Below are 16650 nucleotides of genomic sequence, written 5' to 3'. Positions count from 1 at the left end.
ATTTGCTATAATTTTTTTATAGGCGCCTTTTGTAAATCGATATGTACATTATTAGATTGCCGTCTGGCGAAATCTATCAGGGGTTAAAGAACCTGGCGTTAATGGCTTAATTTCGTCTCTTCGATAATGTTGATTTGCTGAACTGCGAAATTTGTCGTATATTTATTTTTGTTTACCTTCCATCCTTGTCGATTTTTATGTTATTACCTAATTCATTCTGTTATCTAGATTCTATAAGGAATAACTTTTGTATAAAAAAATATGAGTTACATTATCGCAAACTTAAAAACTACTCATTGAGTAAAATATCAATGTTCTAAATCTACTGCAAATTAGAAATAAGTATTAGTAAAGATATCAAGTTTGAACATTGAAAACAAAATTAAGAATGAATACAGTTTAGTTGAGAAATCCTTCTTTTTAAAAATCGGTAATGAGACGTACGTTATAATTCATAGTGATGTAATAATAATTCATTATTAGTTCAATGATCAATGAATATTTAAAAATAGTTTGTAATGTGTCAATGCTGGCGCCACACGGACAGCACGAGGAATTAACTCGTTAAGTCTTATAAAATCCAAATATTGTTTTAAAAGTCTTTGCTAATAATTTTTTATAAGGAGTTTATTTTAATAAAATTTCTTATTAACTTATGTTGTGAATGTTTTTTAAGTGTAATACATACATTGAATTTATTTTCTTTTCTTCGTAATTTAATTTGGTATGAACACAAAATGTAGATAATATTTCAGCACCCAGGATTATTAGTGATTACAACTAAATATTAGTAATTTATTAATTCATATAAATCTTTTACATACTCTAAGACGTAGATAATATAGTGAACTGTGAAATTAAACTTTGAAACGTTAACATTAAATAGAATTATGTTAAATAACAAATACACGCCCTTCTATCAAGACGTGGGTTAGGTTAGCTTGTCTCTGGGATTTTTAAACAACAGATTTATCGTGAAAATTGCAATAAATAAACTTTCTTTAATATATCTATCAAAAAACACAATGACACAATGTCTACAAATTATCGTATGTTTGAAAATTTTAAAGTTACAATTATAGTTATTTAGCTATGGCTACGTTTTTGCTAAAATATTCATTGATTTATTTAAACCTTTAAAATAAAATTACAACAAAATAAACAAGTTGTTATTTTGTTGTAATTACCTAACACCGAATATTTGCATATAAACTTGGAGAAGTGAAATTTTATAAAAGTGACCATGAATTAATTTATGTACGGGTAAGGGAAATAACTCAAACATTTATATGTTAATAAGGAAGGAGTTACCAATGCACAAAAACGACTTTTAAAATACATACTTAATAAGGCTGTAGTACCTTTAACACAAGTTCGCATGTCACACTAAATACGCAGCGTTACCCGTTTTACATCGAAGAGTAGGTACGTTGATAGGACGCAAACTTGTGGTAAGGGTACAATTCTGTTCACGTAAATGATTAATTATTTGGTTCTTAGATAAATTATGCCGTAGTTTGCTTCGCAATTTTTTTTTATTACAACTCCTAAGTATGTCCCGGATAAGAAAATCTAAAATTGAAATAAAATGGAATGTCATACAAATATATTCACTAAGTTTACAAAGGCAGACTTCAAGTTTATATGAGTAGTTTTTAAAACTGAATGCATATACTCAATCTAATACTCGATTTAAATTTTAAACCTCAATTAAGCGAGTCCTAGTCCGCGATACGTTACGACTTACGAAATATCACGATGCATTCACATACGGGCTGATCGAGCGCCTACAAACAACGAGATAATACGAGAAATATTTCGGATAAAAGAGTGAGATGGAAGCATCACACCCTTCTTTTCTTTCTTCTCCCTTTCATACCTTTTGTTAACCAACTCCAAAATCCCCTCTCCCCAATAAGGGCATCGGACTTCCCCTTACGTTGTCCATGGATGACGTAATAACTCACCATAAGAACGGACGTCTCAAACTCCCCATAGAAATACAATAAAAGCGCATCTGCACTTAAGGGAAATGAATTTTTAATCGAAATTACAAAGCAGGAACAGAGAATATACAGTTGTAGTGCTTATTATGAAAGAGTTTCTTGAAGTGTCGGCTTGAACATTTTAATACATATAAATGTACGATATTTTTTTTACTTTCGTAGTATTTTTATAATTATTGCATATACTTGACATCACATTGAGGCGTCTTTCACGAACCTTAATCTTTTCCAAGGTATTTGATGAATCCCCTATGAATGGAAAGGTCCCGTGATATCGGAAGGAATATTTCTGTAATCCACTATTCAGTGGTCGCGAATGTTCAGGAAGCAGCAATCTATTCACTGCTTGCAGAATACATAAAACATACATTTAATGTTATAGCCCAAAAACATTAACAGTTAACAAATCATTTTTTTTAATATGTTATTTTTTATTTATTTTATTATAAATGTTCTAAAAAAATTTTACAGTTAAATTTTCTATCGAAGTGTTGTAAAACAAATTAACTTTAGCGAAGTACAAAGAGATTCTCAAAATATTAAAAATAATCATCTGTAATATAATAATACTAAGTACAAAAGATTAGTAACATAAAAAAAGATGCTGACAAACGCAGGTACACGCTTTCGTCTCGAGTGAAGTTAGCTACTTCAGTTTTATAGCAACTATGCTGCTAGTATACGTGCATTGCGCGCTCCGTATCTACCTACCGCATACGGTCGTGCCTTTACCGAAAACATTTCATTTAAACCTTTTACGGATCGGGAACTGTAAACAACACGTATGTTATATAATTTCATAACAATAACACATGTATTTTAGTGTTTCAACAAGTTTAAAACAAAAGTTTTTCAAGTATTGTTTATAGTTTCTCCGTTACAATGGTGCAAAGTTGAGAAGTGCAACAGATTATTAAGAGTACACGGTCCGCGTGGGTTTCTTACATCGGTCAGGTTATACTTCTGACAGTTAGCGAGTAGTCGTACGTCGGATGTTATGCTATACTATCGTGTCGGTTTTTGGCGCGTCTAAAAACTTTTATCATAACGAAAATGCTTTAAAATTTTATTTAAAACGACTCGAAAACGAAACTATTACTTAAATAAGGTGTTCTTGTGTGTGTTGTATGAGTTTGTGTAGATTTTAAAGTGTAACAGTGCATTCTTTGGTGATTCATCTTGGAAACAAGAAATTCTGTGTTGTAGATATAGAGGTATTGGTCACAAGTTTTGTACCTTTAAGGAATATGGTTTACGATAGCTGATTTTGCGTTTGGAACGCTGTGATGAAAAGGTAAGTGACGCATATAAAACAATATTAAAATTATTATTGTTTGCTTTCTACTTTGTGAATATTTATGAGTGAGTTTAGGGTGTAATGTGAGTAATAGTTAGTCAATGTTTTATCAAAGAGATTATTTACGATGATTAACCTAGCCGATATCTATTCAAATGTATATACTTAGGTACAATAGTATAAAATATTTTTCATTAAGAACGAGCCTGGTCATGGTAAAAACAAGATAAAATTGCTTAATCCTTCTAAAAAATTCGTGTCATTTTACTTAAAGTAAGTACAAATAAATTAAAAAAGTAAAAAAAAAACATTGAAAGGTTCGGACAGAGGTTTTCATGGATTTGTTTGTACTCAAAGCAATATAATTTAAGAAACTGAGATGTTATATTATTTGTTTCTGCTAAACGTAAGTAGCCGTTTAAGGACTAGTTTGTTCTCGTTAAGCTGTGCATCCCTATTAAAAGATGTTTTTTCGACTAAATGTAGGTGAACTAAATTCTAGATAAGGTTAAGATTTAACGCTGACCGCAACCGGTTTTACGATCAAGAGATAAAATATTATGATACATCGAGTATATAATCAATCACTCCGACTGATTTCATCCTGCAATACTTACAGACCGTCTGAGGTTGAATCAAAATAGTTATTATGGTGATCGTATTGCGAACGGATTACGAAGTTTTAATGCGTGAAAACTCTCACGAATGCGTCTTACGTAAAAGAAAGAAGTTTGTGAATTATTCAATATGGAATGTTCTGTGAGTTCGGAAACCTCTATGTATAGTACATGTATATACATATAAACTTTTTATGTTATGATTTTTATGAAAAGAAAATATTAAGGCTCATAAATATTATAAGTAATTGTAGTTATAATATTTATGAAACGTATATTGCAATTAGTTGGAAAAATAGGTTTAAAAGGTTTATCTGTTTGTGTCGAGAACATTTACTTAGTAAGTACTATTACGTTACGTTGTTACGGTATGTAATACATTTAATTCCAATTAACCTAAATATCTCGACGTTACATGCAAATTGAAAAAAATAATTCAAGTGTAAAATACGTAAGGTTTAAAAAGCTGAATGTATATCACGATCATCGAAAAGGAAAGAGTACTAAGTTTGACGAGATTTGCATTAAATAGACAACAGTCAAGAAACCTGGTCTTGAATTAACCTTCAGGAAGCAACCGTCAAACCCTGGTTTATAAACTATCTTACTTCAATATTTCTTCTTTTTGATCCTTTTGAGGACGCATTTCATAAATGTAATACGTAAAATACCTAAAAAAAAAAAGATTTTCCGTTACTAAATTTAAGCGATTTATAGGGACCTCATTAATAAAGTTTATAAGACTGGTCTGGATGGTCCACAGCTGTTACAGGCATAGATTAGTATATAATATTTTTAATAATATTATTAATATTAAATTACACGGTATCTTCTAGTCTCTCTCTTGTATTACAATGATACGATCACCCTAATGATATTCCCTATTCGATCAATGATCGAACGACTCTGATCGTTGACCGATACCGTAATATATTTTATAATAATAATTTAATATATTAAAATGATTATTACGAACCGATGCAAATTGATTGTAATAAATTATTATACGCAAGGGGTAATATAGAAATAAAATACATATTTTTACATTTCCAAAGATAGTTCAGCAATATATAGATTTAATGTTCAGTGACAATTTATGCGTTAGAATTGCATTAAACAAAATGTATGAATTTAAAATTTTTTGTCACGGTAAAAGTTTCCTAAGTAATAGTTAGCAATTTGGCATCAATAACTCTATTCTGACAGTTTGGATGTGAAAATAATCATTGACAGGTGACAATACGAACATTTCATTGATTTATAAACGAAAACATTGAAACTGTACGTGTTTAGGGAGACGATGAACACTTACTGTGGCCAGTGAATGGACTTCAGCTAGCTTAACGGTAATGCAGGTTGTGTATGAGAATAATAAATAGGGTAAAATATATAGGGTTCATGATTTACTTTATACTTTGACCTAGACATAACGGAATAAAAGTATAAGTTTGCGTACGTAACTAAACTAAAGCAGTTTATAGTAAGCGGACTTTCATTTGGTGAAGGGCTTATAATTAAGACGAACGAAGACAGTAATTATATTATCATTTAGTGAATCACTTATTTAACTTTAATTTATAAGTATACTCGTAAATATTTAACGTTATCACGCAGTTTATACACAATAAGTGAATTATAATGTTTATCGTCTGTTTGTAAACACAAGAAATGGCTCAAGCCTTGAAAATGACATCTAATAGAAACGAAAAAATATTCCATAACAATGTTTAATGTATAAATATTATTTCTCTTGTTAGGTTGAGGATATATCTTAGGATATTGTAAGTTTTTAAAATAAATAAAAGCGATATAGCCGGCGTACTACTGAATTTAAAGTATTTCTTAAATTCAGCTGAGATCTTAGGTTCTATTGGTATCATAAATCAAAGTCTCTAAGTAGTAAGTTGTTTCCGGGGGGAACATGAGTTTTCATCTTAAATAAGACTCTCTTCCTAGGAGAGCCGTTTAGGCGTTAGGTTGAACTTCAAAGTAATTGAAACGTACTATTCTAGAGGAATTTGCCGTCTGTAAATTAGAAGTTAGTTAAGACTTCAGAACAATCCGCTGTGAATTCGAAAACAATTCGGTACAACTACTTTATTTACTTATTTTATGTTAATCCTTAACATTGTTCGAAGACAAGTGTTCTGTCAAGAAAGATGTAAGTACGTATAAATATCTTGGGAGGCTATGAATTCAAATACGAATGTTTTAAAAATTCTTAGTTAAAAAACGTACCAAAATATGTACGCAAACAAAGGTATGATATATGCCTGACACAATAAATTGAAAATGTATGCAGTTAGGATTTGAAACGTAACGCCCAAGGACATTTCCATAATTGTCCTCACCAGAAGTCAGACATGTGACATAGCTTTAGCTCGTTGACTGAGAGTAATGTACACCTAACGTAAGAAACATTTATATAATGTCTATGAGAATACAGATATATCATCACTATTTTGACCATCCATTCGTTTGGCGAATGTTTAAAGCATTTCCTTTGTACTTCCGTGATTATTGTGAGAAATTCTGATAACAAGCACAGTGTGGAAAACTGGTATTGCTTGAAAGAAGCGCAACGCGGGATGCATTATAAGTTTAGAGTGGTCGATATGTTACTAACAACTTCCCCCAATAACGGAATCCTCTCACACCCACACATACGAGTGTAAAGAACCATTTAATAAAGAAAATAAAATATTATATCTATAAAAATATAATTCAACAACGATAAAAATAATACTAACACATTTTCCTTAATTTTTATCTAAAATATTTTAATAATACCAGTGAATTTCGTACTGTGTTTTCTTTTTAAATTAGAGTAATTTTACCTAATACTGTTACCGTTTGAAGCAAAAAATAACCGCAATGCGTTTAAATTGAGATTTACTTCGTCGGTTGTAAACAAAGCCATAAATAGCGTGACTAATATTAATGATAACCTTCAATCTACTTTAAAAATTATGTTTTTTGTCTGTACGAAAGTTGTTTGGCACTCTGTCTGTTTGTACATTATTTTCTATATTAATTTCGATTTCTAAAAGATTTACTACGTATATTCTGTGTATATTTTTAATGTTACTTTTCCTTTATATCTGATGACACGCCAGCTTTCAGTGAATAGATACTCATTATCAGAAGGTCGCCGTAAAGAAAATGGCCGCTGCATTTCGTCGATACGAGAGTGACATTCCTTTTGTTATAATAACTGAAGTAAGGATTACTCGCAGTATAATCGTTTGAACATCGACATTGTTTCTTTAAATTGAGGACATCATTAAAATTCTGTTTCTGTCAGTTCTGATCGTTCAGTATTGTAAGAAGCGAGTCTAATTATTGTGAGCATATCAAATAAAGGGTGAACTGTATTTGGTCGACAGACCATCTCCGGATTTGTTAGTGCATTTCACAGTTAATTAATGGACTCTGGTTGGTCCGAGGCCGGTTCTGGGTAAAGAAACTGACTGAAATTCCAGACCTTGATTATAGCCTCAGTTATAACGATACTATCTGTGAGATATGAATTTTTAATAAACAGTCTTTTCTCGAATAGAATTCTTCCGTTTCCCTTGTTCCATTTTAATTATTTCAATTTAGTTATAATTAATTCTATTACGTTTCCAGACGCTTCGTACTTTTTATTTCAATTTATTATTTCTTCGACTAGTTTTTTTTATTTGATCTCACTAATTAAGTTTTTTTTTGCGATTCCATCTAGAAAATGCTTGTCATAAATAAGATTAAATTCATGGGTAATACTTTTGTGAAATGGATGTATTTTTTTACTAAAGTATTTTATAACTTCAAAGATCCCTGAATAAAGAGTATAAGGAGTGGTGGCTATTGTTGTCTATGATAAATATATTATTATAACTTACAAAGCTCCTTTGATTCATATTATTTGCTTCTCTTTTATGAACTGTGTCAAACAAATACGCATACATTTATTTCAAAAAAAAAATGAGGCTATAAAAAAATATTTCAGCGTAAAATTTTAAAAGTGGAGCAAAATTTACAAAAAAATACGCCAAGTTTTGTAGGTGAGATCCAAATTAAGTCAAGCCCTACGACAGTGAAGGGTCTGTGAGTGAGGTAGGGAAATGACTTGGTGCTATCACTTCTTAAGCACGTTGTACCAAAAGTGGCTCTTGAGGATTTGAAGATAAGGAAGGGCCCACTAAGATTGCCCCCAGACCTCACACTCGTGGAGGACGAACCCCGTTTTATTATTACGCTATGAGTTATCGGCGAGCTCATTATATTTAAATACATATCATAACTAACCTCGCTGAGATTTTCCAAGTCAGCACAGCTTTTACATATTCCATGCACCGAAATAAGAAAAGTAAAAGAATATATTTTGTTCTCGACTTTATGGGCGAGTGGCGTTTGCATTCACGAGGGACATTATATTGAGACAGTAACAAGTGGCATCCAGAGGACATCTGTATGTGCAGTTTCAGGCTGAAATTCAATATAAATAAACTTTATTAAATATCAAGAGAACGGTCGGAGCTGAAATATTTCGACTATTTATTTCAAAACACAATATATAAATATAATATATTCAAGGTGACCCTAATTTAAGTTAAGCGTGTTATTAATGGTTTGTAATCTGGTTGTAGTAGTTACGTAGTTGACCAGACATAACTTTTATAATAGTTAGCGAAGCCAACGATGCATAATCCAGCAAAGCACGGTGCGCAGTTTGAAATAAATTTCTATTGTTCAGTAAAATGAACCAGGAACTAGGTACAGCTAACTCTCAATTGTTTATTAAAAATGTTTAAAGTCATATTGTTTGAAAAGTTTTCTCATATAATGCATTGTAGAGAAATCGAGCTTATAAGCCTTTCTGGTCATCGTTGACATTTGACGTGTCTGATCTTGACACCGATAACAAAGACACTGGTGAGGATTTGCAAGATCCTTTATGTCGCGAACAACCATGACGTACGAAAAAAGGTCATCGGTCACTCAATCATACTCTATGTTTTATACTTATACAGTACTAATAATGGTTTTATATTTGTATGTTTTATTTTGTGAAATCAATATAATTTTCCTTTTGAAATCGTTAATATTTTAAATCGATGGATAATTAATATATGTTTGTCAGTGTTCAATTAATCTAATAAATGTATGTTATCGTAATAGAGTCTCGTATAATAACTAATGAGTTAAACCCCTCAAGGCACATTACACTGAACGCGTCCCTACATTAATATATCACTGAGGTAAAATATGTTGTATCTTAAATGTTCTATGTTAGGTACTGTAGCTATTTGTATGAAATATAATCATATGTTATTGACACTGTCTCCTGGAGATGTCTTTATTTTAATATAAGGTTCATAGTATCAATATAATTGAGTGGAAATAGACTTTTTCAAGCGCGTCGTCGACTCAGGTAATAGCTTCCTTTTAGCTTTACTTAGGAATACTGTTTTCACTCTGATACCTTCGTTTATTCAGGCAACGCTAAAATCAACTTATTTTATACCCGTGGAAGATAATATAAGCTGAAATGAAAATTGCATATCCTTGCTTAGTTTTGTTTTCCTCGTATTTTCCGTCTAATCAATAAATGCATCGATGTTACTTTATGAGTCGATACCGCGCCCTACGTTTTTCTAATCGGAGTGTGTTCATATCTTATCAGGTGAAAGGCGTTATTTAAATCAATTCACGCAATATTCGCCTGTATATCTCTGTAATACCATATATTTTGGTTTGATTATATTATCGATGCAATAAACGATTGTGGGTATGTCGGGTGGGGCTTTATCTTGGCTTATCAACGTTTTATCCGTATTGGCGTTTGGAAATAGTCTTCATATAGATTTTTATATTTCGAAATAAATATTATTTTTATATTTAAGTAGTTAATTTTATGACCGAATAAAGTTCTATCATAAATCTAAATCAAACGGTCAACAAACAACTCCACCTGAAGAAAAAGAGGTTCCTAGGTATATCTATATATCTATTGACTTTAGTAGTCCCAAATTGTTGTCGTAAAACACAAAGGCGCCTTGTAAGATATTTCTTGTCCACACAAAGAAATCGTTGAATAAAGTTGTTGCACATAAAATATAAAAATAATATGTATATATATATTTTTGTAAAATATGTTTTTAATTTAATATTTCACAACCATGCTTTTAATTCTGTTTTGATTTAGCAACGAGGTTTTATTGTGAGCATTTGTAAAGTTCATTGTTTGAATGGGACGTCTGTTTGTTATTAAGACGAGGAGACATGATGGCGACGGGGACTTCCTGATGGAATCCAGAGGGTCTCGTGGAAGAATGATGAAGCGCTCAGGAATCACGAGACTATAATTGTTTTAATGTTAGAGCATTCGAATGGTTCACTTACCTGGAATTAAAAATGTCAATAGTTGGTTGCGTGTGTTATAACCAGCTTAGTTGGACCTCCCTCGTGTTTAGAACCATAAGGTTTTTGAAACAATTTTTTCTTTTGATAAGTTATTAATTTAATGGTTATAAATTCAATGCCCATGTTTGTATTTGGATAGCTGTTCGTGTGTTATGATCATTACTTGGCCTATTAATATTTTTTACGACTCAGCGTTTACCAGTTCATTCTTTGGCATATTTAATTTGTTACGGGGAATTATTTTATATTGTATTAATATAAAACTAAAGTTTTCGTGAGACTTGGAAGCTTTCACAGTAACACAATCTAAGGATGTAACGAAATCCATGGGACAGTTCTGGATCAGATTGGGGGAAGTCTTGAATTAGATTAAGCAAATTGAATAAATCGGCTTCTGTGATAGTTTTTGGGACTTTCGCTTTCTATTATACTGACTGAAATGTATGAAGACAACACCAGTTACATTACACAAGAACATTAACGTTAGTTGTGCGGAATACATTAACAGGAAGAGTTAGATTTACACATCTAGATATTCGCAGCGTCTAATGACTGAAACCTCGTCTAGGATATCACAATGCTACATGTTAAATCTATTCGCTAATTGCTGCTTGATATTGTTACTGTAATTAAGAATAATACGTATACCACGTTGTCTGATATAAATGAAAAATAACTAGTTCTTTGATTGACGAACCAATTAAACTGTTTTGATAGTCCTCGACCCACTGATATACATTCATCCATAAACATTGAAGTTACATTGTAACTTGAAGTACGTTTTTATGTATTATATTTTTTGTATTACTGCACCATAAAGTTGGTGTTCTGCCAAACATAAATAACGCACAACTCTCTTACTTTTAACATATATATTACACAGTCGAATTATATACGTCATCTAAATATAAAGTCCACAATCAATTCCTTCAACCGCATTTTGTTATTACCTAGTGTGAATTAAAAACGTCTTTTAGCTTAAAGAAATACATCTACAAGTGCATCACTATAATTATATTAATTTTTCTCGTGTATTTGTGATAGTTGACAACTTCTTTATTACAATGTACCTACAGTTATATGAAAGAGCTACAAATTAAAGTCTTATAGTTTCTGAGAAAATTTAATTGACGACTTCCTTTTAAGTTTCAACTTATATATAAAATTAAATAACTTGTCAGCAACATATTTTGAACTATTACTATTGCATCTATTTTTGTCAAATTTTCGGTACCTACTGTTGTAAGTCCATGTTGTTGGTGACGGATTTCCCTCGGTCCGTTCTCAAAAGATTTTTGTTTTAAACAATGGCCCGTCGTTATTTACGACCTCAAAATTCATACACAACAAAAGGGTGACAAGTTTTTGGCAGGTTTTTATTTTTAGAATGCCTTATAACTATATGGTCAGGCATGTGACTGTTTTAGAAGATGGTATATTTTCATACATATATATATATATATATATTAGTATTAATTTAACAATAATGATTAATATTGTCAAATAAATTATAAAAAATAAATTAGACTCTTGTAATAATTGTGTTTTATGAGACAACTAAATGTACCGAGATAAAACAGATAACTCTCAGGGATTTATATCTAGACGGCAATCTAAATGCATGGAACTTCTGACATGGGAATCGACACACTCTTAGATTGTAATTAAGACAAACCTACGATATTCTCTCAAATGATTTCGATTTAATGGTAAAAGTATCTAATATATAAACTGTTTTTTAGAGTGCAGAAGCTAAACTTCCTCATAAACGAAGGCTTGTTACACTAATTCATAATAAAATATTCATGTCACATTCGCCTGAATTATTACATGTTGTCATTTTTATTAACAAAACAAGCGTATAACATAAACTTACATGTTTTATATTCCTCGTAAAGAATTTCTGTCGTCTCAGCTTGAGTTGATACACGCTTACGATACTTTTTGTGGTCCGTCTCTATTTAGAGGCTTGTAGCACCTTCGAGTGTGCCAGTTCACTGTTTAAAATTACAATGCGTATAATGTATTCCGTTGGAAACATTAATTAAGCCCGCATCTCATGAGCGCAACCTATTAAAAATATAAGCAATAATATATCTAAGACGAAAATGATATAAAAAATGTAACACTTACAGCGGAGCACACGACAGAAAAGTTATTGGACCAATATCTGTACAACAAAAGCTGAAACACAATGACCATCCAGTAATGTTCATCCACACAATGGATAATAAATATCCAGCCAACACTAGGAAAAAATATAAGTAATATGTATTCACAGGACTGCTGTTGTGTGCAATACTCATGACAAAGGCCCGCTTCCCATTAAAAATCTGGCAACATCAAACTATAACAGGCTACGTTGTGAAAACATCACTTGAATATTACCATTAGCAACCCACATACATATTTTATTACACTGCCTGGAAGCTAGTCTAAACATTTAAATAAAAACTGTATAAGCGCAAATGTTATGTGTTCCATTGCTATGATGTTGAAATGTGGATTTTTTGTACTCGTTCTGTTAGGCCAGTCCCGTATCTGACTTTTTTAAATGTAAACGTAAAGGCATGACTTAAATATTTACGAAGTATTGATGGGAACGTGATTTTATCCAACTTGCTAGAGGCGGATCAAATCTCGTTAGTCAGAAAAATGTGAAGCTTGCTATGAAAAGAAAGAATGCCGTGTCGTCCCTATATTTTGGATGCTCGCTCCGTGAGAATGATAGGGCACGATTTTTCTCTCTAGCTAAAACCTTTTCGAAATCGCAATTCAAGTGACGTTTAGTACGGAAGCATAATACTTTCACGGCACATTGATTGTCAAAGAAACCTACTCCTGTATATAAATTAAAAGTGACCACTGGCTTACAATTTTATATAATGAGGTCATCAAACATCTTTCAATGTTTCTATCGTCATAAATGTAACCTCCGTGCTGTATTCGTTTTATATTTTGTATATTCGAATAGCGTAAATATTTTAATATTTTTATATTTTTAATCGCATTTAAATTGTTAAATCTCAAATAGTTCTTCAAATATCACACCCATTTCGAAATATTTTTCAGGAATGTCGAATATTTATCGGTACGAGTGAACATATTCGCGTACCAGTTTCTGCGAAAGCAATCTGTACTTCTGGTTTAAGATCGTGTTTTTCTTACATGTTATGTTGGTAAGAGATTTCATTCTATATTCGACTTGCAAAAGCTATCTTAAGAGAATTTCTTACGATAAACGCAGAACTATGAGAGAAACTAATTGGATTCTTGGACAATTTATATGAGCTCGATTTAAATTGTATCGTAAAAGTAGCATCATATACTCGAGGTTTACTGTTTAATGTAATACGATCAAAATACGAATTGTTCAAATGTGAAGCAGGAACTAGGTCTCTCGACCTTTCTGTCGCTGTCAAAGCGATGACGCAATTCAGTTTTTATTCAGACGCAGTCATTGACCAAAAACTAGTGAATTTTTGACAAGTTAATTGCTTACATTAATAAGTTTCTTGGCCGAGCCGGCGACGATGTTTGCCAACTTTGCGAATGCGTAAGATCTTCTTTTATAGCGAACGATAAATCCAGTTCACCAAAGCTTAACTCCTAAATCGCATTGTTTCTTCGCACAAAGCTTCTTCGTAATATGATATGAAATTTGGGCGGAATTGGGTCGTTTTACGAATATTGCATGGGTGTGATATTATTAAGTTATCGAGACATAGGCCACTGTGTTCTTTGTAGTATATGTATTATAATCATTAAAAAAGAATTCCAGAAATTAGCTCGGGGTTTGATTATCATAAAAGGGCTCCCTGTGAACTTATCGAGGATCATACAACACCGGCATGTTGAATAATCGTTTATCTTACCTGACATGAAGGGTTGGGACTACAGGTCAAAATATTTGTAAGCGTAATATAAACATTATGCCCTGACTGAACCCTCCGTGTCGGTAATCTCTCTAGAAGTCTCGAATGTGTTTCATATAGAGTATATAAAGCGGGAGCGAATAAATCAGTATAAGTCTATATGGAAGTCGGATGCAGCGTATCAATGGCTTCGAAAGATTACTCAATTAGAGTATTTGATGGCTTTCAATGGCTTAGTAAAAAACTATTCTTAATTAGCTATTCGTATCTGAAAATGTAGATCTGAATATGCAGACGTGGGGCGAGTTTGAAATGATATTGGAACATCAATATTCAGGTTAAAATATTGTACGTGCTGGATGCTTGTGCTCGCATATGTTTCCAAACACATCTGTAAACGGTATGTCTTTTATCTTCAGTCGTGATCGTTGATCTATAAACAATTTGCACGGGGACCCTGATTGGTATCCTGGATAATGCTTCTTCGAAGTCATTCAATTGCCTCTACCCGGGACGTTACAATTTATGCGAGTGATTTTGGTGAAATATGCTTGATTCGTCTGTTGAACTGTGGTTAAAACATTATTTCGAAGTCGTATAGAAACTATTTTATGTCCGTATATTTAGCCTATTTTCACGACAAAAGCTGAATATTTTTGCATTAATAATAATGGGATTGAGGGATGAGGGAAATAATTATTGCTAAATGAGAGTCCAATTGAAGGTGGTCTTGCTAATTAAAATGCAAGAACTTTGGGATAAAGAAGATTTAAGCACAGTTTAATGCGATTTTAGTTGTGAATTTAAAGATATTCCAACAGATTTGAAATCCCTGTCAAAAAGATCTAACCGTAAAAGTTATCAATAAAAAGATTGGATTTATATAATTTTAATAAAAGAAAATTTATACGTTTTTAAAACAGAAAAATTTGTACCAAATTTTGAAATCGCGAATTCAAATATTTATTTTTAGAGTTATATAATATAAAAGTACCAATATTGGCAAAAAATTGTATGATACGTTTTATTCCACATAATATTTAAACAAACAGCGTGAAGATCTTTTCATTTAATTTTTAATGTGAGATAAAATGAAGCGTGTTTGGGATTTGTTATTATGTGGAGGATTTACAAAACTGTGGCGAAACGGACGGGAAGGGTCCGGAATTGTTATAACAGAAATAACTTAACGTGTTTTGTTTTTAGGACGTTATTATTGGGGTGAAAATTTGGTAAACATGAAGGTATCTCAGATGACACCTTTGTCTTTGAAATCTGTTTAATCTGATGGATCCGTTGTTAAGTCATTATGTGATGATGTATAAAAATAACAAATCTACTTAAAGACAGAATTATAAAAATATTTATATAGGTTTAAGTATGCCCAATCATTCATCATTCCGGTCGAAGAGTTTCTCATGATCAGCTATGATTCAGCGATCATAATGATACCATGGCAATAGCTAGCAGAAAATAGATTCTGTTTATATCAAAACCTTATTTTTTTAACAGGGTCCACAGTGTAATACATTATGTAGGGTTATCTCGGTTCGGCATCGAACTCACTAGGAGTAGGTGTCTATAGTGACCCAATAGATTTATGGACCCCAGCCTCTCCCTCGCACCGTAAAAAGATTTTGAACACGTTATTGGTAAACATTGATATCTTTTTCATTCTGAATTATGTTATTTAATAAACATTCCTGTGTACAATACTATGATGAAATGCATGTTTATTTGCAATGCCATTAATAATCATGAATATAAATTTAACATATAAATAGTTTCAACGATATTAAAAATGTATAAGACATGTTTATAAACAAAGAAATAGTGATTATTTTTTATATAATTATATATCATCGAGTATTGCAAAGCATTAAATAATGACGTTAATTTTTATATATTTGTATGTACATATTTTAAGATTTTACAAGGAAAGACTTTATAAATAGTAAACAAAAAAAAAGAACAATTTTTAAAAGCCTTTCCAAATGTAAATTCTAGTAAAAACACATGAATATTACGTATCCGGCAGGCTGTATCATTCGGGCCACATGCAATTCTCCCACTATATGAGGGATTTGTAAATGAAAAGTCGGGAACTTACCCGTGATAAGTTCAAACCGTTTTGTGGTTATTTTTTGCTCTCCGGAACAACTGCCTCCACCGGCCAGACACTGGTCGCACCGGTTTTTGCGGCATGATTCGCAAATGAAACAACTTCATAGAGAGATATCAAAATATCGACCTTAATACTATATGACTGAGGGCGCTAATTTCCGCAACAAACAACCGTGAATATAGAACCGCTGTTATGGTATTTAATGTTGGTGTATGAAGGTTCATTTTTCCATAACCATATCTCCATTGCCCTCTAGGCTTTATTCATGGTATCTTAAAGTACACCTATTCTGTGTCCGACTAAAACTGAGACTAGAATTGCC

The 16650-nt window shown here is 31.9% G+C and overlaps 1 protein-coding gene across 3 annotated transcripts in view; it reads left to right on the top strand.

Moving 5' to 3' along the window:
- Nucleotides 1–2709: 2709 nt before the first annotated feature.
- Nucleotides 2710–16650, top strand: part of LOC116774239 (uncharacterized) — a 77124-nt gene continuing 63183 nt past the window's right edge. For all 3 annotated transcript variants that reach the window (XM_061524853.1, XM_032666895.2, XM_061524852.1), the window contains exon 1: nucleotides 2710–3300. The gene's annotated coding sequence lies outside the window, so the exon portion shown is untranslated. The remainder of the gene's footprint in view (nucleotides 3301–16650) is intronic.

Source organism: Danaus plexippus, chromosome 26 (assembly GCF_018135715.1).
Source record: "Danaus plexippus chromosome 26, MEX_DaPlex, whole genome shotgun sequence".
Classification (NCBI taxonomy): Eukaryota; Metazoa; Arthropoda; class Insecta; order Lepidoptera; family Nymphalidae; genus Danaus; species Danaus plexippus.
The sequence above is the reverse complement of the archived record's forward strand: the minus strand, read 5'-3'. Positions and strand labels throughout refer to the sequence as shown.